This window comes from Ostrinia nubilalis, chromosome 6, assembly GCF_963855985.1.
Source record: "Ostrinia nubilalis chromosome 6, ilOstNubi1.1, whole genome shotgun sequence".
NCBI classification, from domain to species: domain Eukaryota; kingdom Metazoa; phylum Arthropoda; class Insecta; order Lepidoptera; family Crambidae; genus Ostrinia; species Ostrinia nubilalis.
The window spans coordinates 2866040-2875921 of record NC_087093.1 but is presented as its reverse complement, the minus strand read 5'-3'; the positions used below and the strand labels follow the sequence as shown (position 1 = coordinate 2875921).

Genomic DNA, 9882 nt, shown 5'->3' with positions numbered 1-9882 from the left:
AGTTTGTGCGAGTTAGAATTTCAGGTCTATTGATTGTCGTTTGTTTTTTAAATGTTTTATCTACTTTTAAATGTACATAATCTGTTGATAGCTGAGTGGTTATAGATGTATGTTCAGAGGGTAAACAATTTTTTTAGAGGCCCTGGTTTGCAGTTTCAGCTGCGTAGAGCATTTTTATAGAGTTTTTTCGTAGTGGCTGCCGTCGCTTTAACTGTTTTTAACAGCTATTTTTTCGAACTTCTGTTTTTAGAGGAAAATCCCACTTAGAAACCATTACTAGTACCGTGCTCATCGTCTTCGTTTCAGCCAAATGACGACCGTGCTCATACAATGATTTAACTGTACTTATAAACTGCTTATTCATACTGCGCTTGTTATTGGAACGAAATCAATATTTTGCATAGTTATACACCTACCTTTTTTTAAATCCACAACGAGGAAGCTCTTGGCCTGTATCTCACCTGATGGTAAGTGACGATCAGGCCGAAGGTGGAAGCAAGCTTCATCCGGAGTCCTCAACCACGGAGGAACTGGCTATCTTACCTCTAACTGCCGGAACACAACAATGCTGTTAACATTGTTGTTATGGCGACAGACTGTTCACGAGTAAATCACCTTCAATAGTGTGAACACCAATCGTATTCACCTATCACAGACGTGTATTCTAAAAGCGCTCGAAATCTAAACACCCAGACTAAAACGGTCACTCTGATTCGGCGCCGTTGTCACCGGCTTGAGACGCATGCATTATGCAGACCGAGGTGAAGTGCATCTTGCTGAACGTATGCATTGTCCATTACGCGAGCACTGGGGCCATTCGTTCTAACTGGACTGGATCTACATGCCGGATAAAAGGCGTCTGATGGAATGACTGAAGCTGAACTGCATGTCAGACATTCACAAAACGGTTTCAGTGTGATATGGAATCGGAATTTAGTTATACAGGGTGTGGTTTTGTAAAACATCATCTAGTTTTCATTGTAGTAGGATGTCCCTCTCTATTACCAGACGAAAATAGAGTATAATATGACGACATAGATGAAAACAATTAACAAGGTAATTTCAAGCAGCACTTTCAGTTTACACCATAATAAATAACAGAATGAAATGTGGTTCCACTTCAAGGAATATATCATCATACTCGTAGATGTATTTCTTTAGAGTAATCACTGGCTTACAAACCGGTCATAGTGGAAATCATTGGAAGAGGCCTATGTTCAGCAGTGGACGTCCTATGGCTGAAATGATGATGATGAAAAACAGGCTGCAATATGTTTGAAATCCAATCAAGTTTTACGCATACGAGTCTAAATGTCTTCTTCAATCTCAAGACCTTTCCTCTAACAAGATTGCCTCTATCCATCCCAGCTTCACGATCAAGTACTATACAATAAATTATAAGCCCTGCGAGTCTGGGAGCAATCTGCAGCCATTCACCCACTTTGATTAGAGGGGACATCCAATTAGGTTGTCCTTCACTAGCGCAGCTATATGGCTAACTGGCTTCCACGCAGCTCGGTAAAAACTAATAGTTTGATTGTCAAAGGATTACTAAAACCGCGTTCTATTACTTCAGAGTGTTATAAAACGTTTTACCGTCGTAAATTTGAATTTTCGTGTGAAAGTCAAATTATTAAGTTGAAAATTAGTTCATAAAAGATTTAAAGCGTCGGTTGTATTAATATGTTCCTAATAGCATTGTTAGTACCGGCTTTTAGCCTTGTGGCATTACGAATTTCATTCTAATTTCACAAAAATAGAAGTATTTCTAGCACTGCTTTACATATCGCTCAGCATAGTTTACAGTATTATAAGATACATTTGCCTACAAAAACAGCAACTATATTTAATTCTAAACAAAATAATTTATATAACTAACTAACAAACTATCGGACTCAAAACGGTTCCGCTCTGAAAACTTTGCGCTGTTACAATGTTAAGTGGAATTGAAAATCTGAAATTGAATCCGAAACTTTAATTAACAAAATATTTGTTGAGAAAACTGAGATCTCGAGTCGAAGCGGGATGTGTCGACAAATTAGCCTTATAGTGAGCCGGCGGACTTCGCAAGTCGAGGTGGCCAAAGAATATCAAAGTACAGAACCTCCATAATAAATATTTTTAGTGAACTCTCACTATTACGGGATTTGTTAAAACAAATATTTTTAAAAAGGTACCTTTTTACCTTTTAAGGTGTTTATGTGTTGCCAAATCTCGTACTAGTGAGACTTTAGTAAAATAACATTAAAAAAATATAATAGTGAGTTTGGAAAACAATAGCACAGGCACAGTTAAAATATACGTAATATCTTTAGATAGAATATATTTTATAATGGATATTACTTGTAAACAGATGTTGCAAGAAGTGATTAGACACAGTAGGTAAAAATTAGCAAATGTCTAACCCTCTTATTAAATACGAGTAGTTAAATGATTAGTACCCTATAAATATTTCGATCTATCAAGTGGTTACTCACTAAGGCCCGGCTTACACCAAGGCGAGCGGAGCAGAGGAGTGTTTTGAATAACCAATCAGATTTTAATATTTCCACTTCTCCAAAAAAGGTACTACTTTATAAGATGTGGAACTTCTGCGTTAACCTATTTAGCGACAGAGTGGCGTTTTGGCAGTGATTCATGATTTGTTTTGGCTATGAACCGCGCCGCCTGCCGCTTTAAAAAGACAACTTTTGACTGACTAATGGATTCAGTCCTCTGTTTTCAGAGGGCATTGGCCCAAACGCCATTGGTAGCGCAAATTATAAATAAACAAAAAAATGTACAAACGGTAGCACGCAAAGTTAAACACAAACTGTATCTTACATTATTGTAATAGGTGTTATTTTGTAACAAAAATGCTATAGTTTGATCCGTCGACTGTTTTTTTTCTTGGAGTTCAAAATGTGGGTGAAACCTCCAAAAGAGTAGGTGTTTGCGATAGCAAAACTTCAAATAAGAACTGTTTGAACTTTTGCTATTGCGTCTTATGTGCGATAGCTCGACAGCGATATTTACGATCTACAAATCGTAGTATTATAAAAAATGCACTGGGAATTTTAAAGCCGAATGAAGTTAACAATAACTACAAATTAAATTGGCATTGATAGATTAAAGTAGTGTTTAACGTAGGTACACAGACTGGATAATGTAAAAATCAATAAGTTTTATTTCACCCTTTATTAGATTCTATTGTTGCCACCGTTCTTGAATCAGATATTATTGAACCGTCATATTAGTCAATCATGGTCAATCGGACTGACTCGAAGATATTGAATTACTGTGTCATCTTATGCAATATTTGTAAGGGGTACGTTTATATTGCAACAAAAATTTTCAGTTTGATACTGTACTCTCTACTTTATGTGTCTTCACTTAAATAACCTCTTTCCTGCACTGTTGAACTGCAACTGCAGTTGTCATGAAGAGTGGGAGTAACCGTAAAACTGGTTCTCATAAAGATCGCAGCTGGCAACTGAATGCTGGCTGCTGTCATAAGAAACACAGACGTGTACAGACGACGCAAGTTAGCTGAACATTATAGGATCTTATCTAGCTGTGGTAAGAGCTGTTTTACTGCAAAAATTTAGTCTGATGTGCGGTTGACTGTGCATTTTTATTGATACACGTTACAGGTTAGTAGGCGTAAAAGTAGAAAGTAGAAAATGATAATGAAAATAGAAGAGCCTGTTACCTTTAAAATAAATGATAATGTAGGGATTTCAATTTGCGTGATACGAATACAACTGCTAAATACAAAGAACTGAATAAAAAAAATGGTAAGCAGAACGTATTTTTATACGTAGTTTCGGCGGTACTGTTTAAAGAATAGCAAGGCTGGTTAATAAATCAGTTATCTGTCCATGTTCTTTGTAAAAGTTGTAGAGTCTTATGGTGACTTTAAATAACCTTTTGGTGATTTCTAGTTGTTAAGAAGAGCCATCTATTGGAGCGCGTGAGAAGCTCCAACCAAAGATCAATGGCAATACTATCACCGAGCACACCGCATCGATTACGTCACGCGATGTCAAGAAACCACAACAGATGGCGCTGAAGCACACCTATATAAACGATTGCACGGACGCTTAACGTCTCTCATTCTCATTTGAACTTTCAACTGAAATATTGTAAACGCTTTATTGTAAAGTAATAAATCCCAGTATATCTTCAAAGTCGCCTGATTTACCCGTGTTGATCCATACACACAAGAAGATTAGGAGTCACAGACAATAGCTAGAAATTAGAAGCCTAGGAACACACTCTGAACACGCAAACATTGGACCTTCAGAGCCGCATCATCCATCATCACATCGAGGGATCAGCAAAGGGTCTGGCCAAATCGTTCCTTTTTCCCCCATCTTATCCCATTTCAATTTTGCTAAAGCTGTGCTTGTTCCTCTAGGTACCGTGTTGTGCTTCCTCACGAGTCACGTACGCAGTTTACAGGAATTTGGTGAGTACCCACTTTTATAAATCGTCAAAATGAGTGTTGAAAACGTAACCGTTCGTTGTAAATCTCCTAATTTGTGCGTAGATTCTGATGATACTATAATTAGAGAATTAAATAAAAAACGCGGTTCAATCAAGGGTAGACTGACGTTATTCGTAAAATTTGTAAATTCTTTTCATAGCCACTCTCGTCCTAGCGATAAACAATTAACCGAATTAAAATTGCGTAGTGAATTAGCCAAATCATTATTTAGTGAATTTAATAGCATTCAAAGCTCCATCGAAATGCTCATGGTGTTAGATAGTGAAACTGGAATTCAGTTAGAACATCGTGAATCATTTGAAAATATTTATTACGAAACCATGGCAGAAGCAGAAAGTTTAATAAAACGTTTTAGCCTTTCTGATTCAACTAGTGCTAGTTCTAGGTGTGAAGCTTCGATAAATATTAAGCTTCCTACTATTTCACTACCCTCCTTTGACGGGTCGTTTGAAAATTGGTTAGAGTTCAGGGATACCTACCTTTCTATGATTCACAACTCCACCCAGCTTGATGACATTCGTAAATTCCATTATTTGCGTACATCGCTAACTAGTCAGGCAGCTCAAGTTATTAAATCAATAGAATGCACATCAGAAAACTACACAATAGCTTGGGATTTGCTCAATGAGAGGTATAATAACGTCAAGTTGCTGGTACATAATCATGTGAAGTCTTTATTTACCATTCAAAATCTAAATAAAGAGACTTCATTTCATTTAAGGAAATTAATTGATATAGTTTCAAAGAATTTACGCGCCTTAAAGACACTCGGGGAACCTATAGAATATTGGGATACACTTATTATTTATATCATTACCTCCAAATTAGACGCAGTAGTTGAGAAAGAGTGGGAGGAACATAAAAATAATTTATTTACGCAGCATCATAAACGCATTAAGTTAGACGATCTCATTACATTCTTGAAAAATAAGGCAGACACTTTAGAAATGATTAAAGCGCATAATTCTTCATCATTTTCTAATAGTAAAGTCCCTTTTGATAACAATAAAAAACCTCAACAACAATCGCAACAAAAATCACATATTTTCGCTTCAACAAAAAATAATGTGAATTCCAAAAGTACCCGCACATGCTCATTATGCAGCGGAAATCATTCGCTTTATTCTTGTACTAAGTTTTTGGATTTAAACGTTAAAGAGAGATTAGAATTCGTTAATAATAAAAGGTTATGTGTTAATTGTTTACGAGCTGGACATTTCGCTTCAGATTGTTATTTTGGTCCGTGTAAACAGTGCAGTAGAAAACACAACAGTTTATTGCACAGTAACAATAATGATAAAGTAGAAAACGCATTAGTATCAGTCGTGGAGTGCCAACCGGATTCGAACCCCGTGCTGCACTCGTCGGCAGTGTTACATACAGCCGAACCGACACGAAACGAGAATTCGAACAATAGTTTGTATACGCAGGCGTCAGAAACTGTTTTATTATCCACAGCTTTAGTGGAGATAGCAGGTAATGACAATGTATATCATAAGGCTCGCGCTTTGTTAGATAGCGGCAGTCAACACTGTTTAATTACAGAAAATTTACGTAAAAAATTAAAAGTCGATTCGATACAGTCCACATATAATATCACAGGAATAGGGCATTCACACACTCAGTCAACAGAGTTGTGCGAAATTAAGATCAGGTCATTAAACGGTGATTATAATACTCGCTGTAAATGTATAGTTTTGAAACATATAACTTCAAATTTACCAACAGTTCCATTACATTATAACTCTTTAGACATTCCGAATAATATTCAGTTAGCCGATTCGTTATTTTATTTACCGTCAAAAATTGATTTATTGATCGGGGCTGACGTGTTTTGGGAATTGTTGATAGAAGGTAAAATGCGTTTACAGGCAGGTCCTTACCTACAAAACACTACGCTAGGTTGGATTATTTCAGGCATTGTTTATAATTCAAAATCAATAAATAATAAAAGCCGTGTGGTGACGGCAGAGGAGAATACATTTGTCACCAACCCCTACTCTTCCCGCGGGTGTCGTAAGAGGCGACTTAGGGACTACACATCAAACAGAGAACGGGCAGCAGCGCTCTCTGAAAAACATCAATCTTTTAAACTGCGATCTCCTACTCGCTTGAAACATTAACTTATTTACATAATATTCGCGTACCGCGTCATGTTGTAGGAACGTGTGACCATTCTAGGATCGAATTACACATATTTACGGATGCGAGCGAGGCTGCATACGGTGCGTGCGCTTATGTTCGGACGTGCAATAGTAATGATGACGTCATCACGGTGAGATTATTATGTTCGAAGAGCCGCGTCGCGCCAGTGAAACCGGTTAGCATTCCACGGCTCGAGTTATGCGGTGCACTATTGGGAGCTAGATTGTATGATAAAATAATTAAATCACTTCGATTGAACTTTGACAAAGTTGTTTTTTGGACAGATTCTACTATAGTTCTCAGATGGTTGCAAATGTCACCACATCAGTTAAAGACTTTTGTTCAGAATCGCGTTGTTGAGATAAATGAGTTGACAAGCAACACAATTTGGCTGCATGTAAACTCGTCAAATAATCCAGCTGACCTAGTTTCCCGTGGAGTACTTTTAAATGAATTGAGTTCATCAACTTTATGGTGGAACGGACCCACCTTTTTATTTGAAGATAGCATAAAATGGTCACAAAATCAAAATAATATTTTACAGAACTTAAATGATTTACCTGAGTTAAAACTTCCCACTACAAACTTGTTGTGTAGTAGCGATTCCAATTTACCTATCATTGATTTCAGCCGATTTTCTAAACTAAATCGATTACAAAGAACTTGTGCTTATGTAATGCGTTTTATACATAACATACGAACAAAATCTATTGATGAGCGGTGACACGGGCCGTTATCAGTAGAAGAACTTGATAAATCCTTATTGTTTATAGTTAGACAGGCACAAATAGAATCGTTTCCTGAAGAATACAATGCGCTTTATAATAATCTTGCTATAAATAAATCAAAACGTAATATTTCCAGTTTAAATATATTTTTAGATGCTGACAAAATCATAAGAGTCGGGGGCAGATTAGTTAATTCTGAATTTTCATATGACAAAAAGCACCCCATTTTATTGTGTAGTAAACATATCTTTACCTATTTATTATTTCAAAGTCAACATTTAAAATTATTGCACGCTGGGCCTCAATTAATTTTATCTCATATCAGAGACAATTGGTGGCCACTAAGCGGTAGAAACTTAGCAAAAAAAGTCGTTAACCAGTGTGTCATATGTTGTCGTTTGAAAGGTAAAATAGTACAACCAATCATGGGTAACTTACCAACTGAACGAGTAACTGCAAATTTTCCTTTCATAAACTGTGGAGTAGACTATGCTGGACCTTTATTTATTTTAAATAAGAAAGGTAGGGGTTCCAGACTAGAAAAATGTTATTTATGTCTATTTATATGTTTTTCAACTCGAGCGATACACTTGGAACTAGTAACTAGTTTGTCTTCACAGAGTTATATTTTAGCACTGAAACGATTTATTTCCCGGAGAGGAAAACCTTATCAAATATTTTCCGATAATGGACGTAACTTTGTAGGAACAGCTCGTGAATTTTCAGATTTTTTAAAGTGTAATTCTCAGTCTATCATTGATTACGCTTCAGATAATCACATTAAATTTAAATTCATTCCCCCTTACGCGCCTCATTTTGCCGGTTTATGGGAAGCTGGTATCAAGTCCTGTAAGCACCATATAACACGTGTGGTAGGAAATGTAAACATGACTTATGAGGAATTCAGCACAGTTTTGGTACAAATTGAAGCTGTCCTGAATTCCCGCCCTATGTATCCTTTATCCTCAGACCCCAACGACTACTCTCCACTCACTCCTGCCCACTTCACTATTGGTCGGCCGCTGACTGCACCTGCAGAGAGTGATGTTACCGCTGCAACCACGCACACACTCAATCGTTACCAGCGAGTTGAACAGCTGAGGCAGACATTTTGGAGGAGATGGTCAGAGCTTCAGAAACGCAGTGACGGCGTACCAAGGGTTGCTGTCATTCGGACGGCCACGGGCGTCATACACAGGGCATTCTCAAAGATATGCCCACTTCCGGTCGCTGAGGTGCCAGGTTCGAGGCTCGGCGCGTGACACGACGTGAGCTGAGATGTTGAGAGGGAGTCTCTCAAGGCCCGCCGGAATGTTAAGAAGAGCCATCTATTGGAGCGCGTGAGAAGCTCCAACCAAAGATCAATGGCAATACTATCACCGAGCACACCGCATCGATTACGTCACGCGATGTCAAGAAACCACAACAGATGGCGCTGAAGCACACCTATATAAACGATTGCACGGACGCTTAACGTCTCTCATTCTCATTTGAACTTTCAACTGAAATATTGTAAACGCTTTATTGTAAAGTAATAAATCCCAGTATATCTTCAAAGTCGCCTGATTTACCCGTGTTGATCCATACACACAAGAAGATTAGGAGTCACAGACAATAGCTAGAAATTAGAAGCCTAGGAACACACTCTGAACACGCAAACACTAGTACATTCATTAAATGCATAAATTAATAAATAAATAAATAAATTCTTTATTGAATAACTTATTGACAGTTTTTAACAATAGGCTAATATTAAACTATAATAGGTAAAAGTACATACGTACATAAATTATGCATATATTCCTGCTACCTCTCCAGTGAAGCTATTTTAAGCTTGTACTATGACTAGGCTAACGCTTGTATTCACAAACATTACTATGAGGTCTCACAGCGCGCGTGGACGCACAGGGTCACACACGAACCAATCACAGAGCTCTATTCAACGCTGTGCGTTCGATTTGCTGCTTCACTTAAGCAAGCATCATTTGTGAATACGGGTGTAAGTATTTATTGTGCTATGACTAAGTTCACCACAAAAGGCTAGCGCTCAACGGGAATCGACTTAGCTACTCGAGAATCGCATTCAAGTTTATTATAGCATTAATGGTTTGAACGTACCTACTATGTCTCCTATCTCTTTATATTTATAAAAGCAAAAGGTCACTGATTGACTGACTGATGACTGACTCACTCACTCATCACGAAATCTCAGAAACTAAAAGTGCTAGAAGTCTCAGATTTTGCATGGGGGTTCCTTTCAAAACGTAGGTGCTCACTAAGACGGGATTTTACAAAATTCAACTCCTATGGAGGTATAACGGAATCCACGCGTACGAAGTCGCGGACGGCCGCTAGAGTCTAATAATTATTATTATAGTAATATAGGTGGTAAACGGTTGTATTGGTATAGAAAAGGCTATCATAACATTCTAAAAGATGCCAGCTACGAATTATTAGAAGACACGTCGGCAATTAATTAGACCGAGCACCGCCTCGGCAGATCTCGAGATTGTTCGAGAT

The 9882-nt window shown here is 37.6% G+C and overlaps 1 long non-coding RNA gene across 1 annotated transcript; it reads left to right on the top strand.

The window, feature by feature from the left end:
- Positions 1-3929: 3929 nt before the first annotated feature.
- On the top strand, positions 3930-8919 carry LOC135072403 (uncharacterized). The gene is made up of 3 exons (XR_010257427.1): positions 3930-4325; positions 4400-4450; positions 8332-8919. It is a non-coding gene; the product is annotated as an uncharacterized LOC135072403 (long non-coding RNA).
- The last annotated feature ends 963 nt before the right edge of the window (positions 8920-9882 follow it).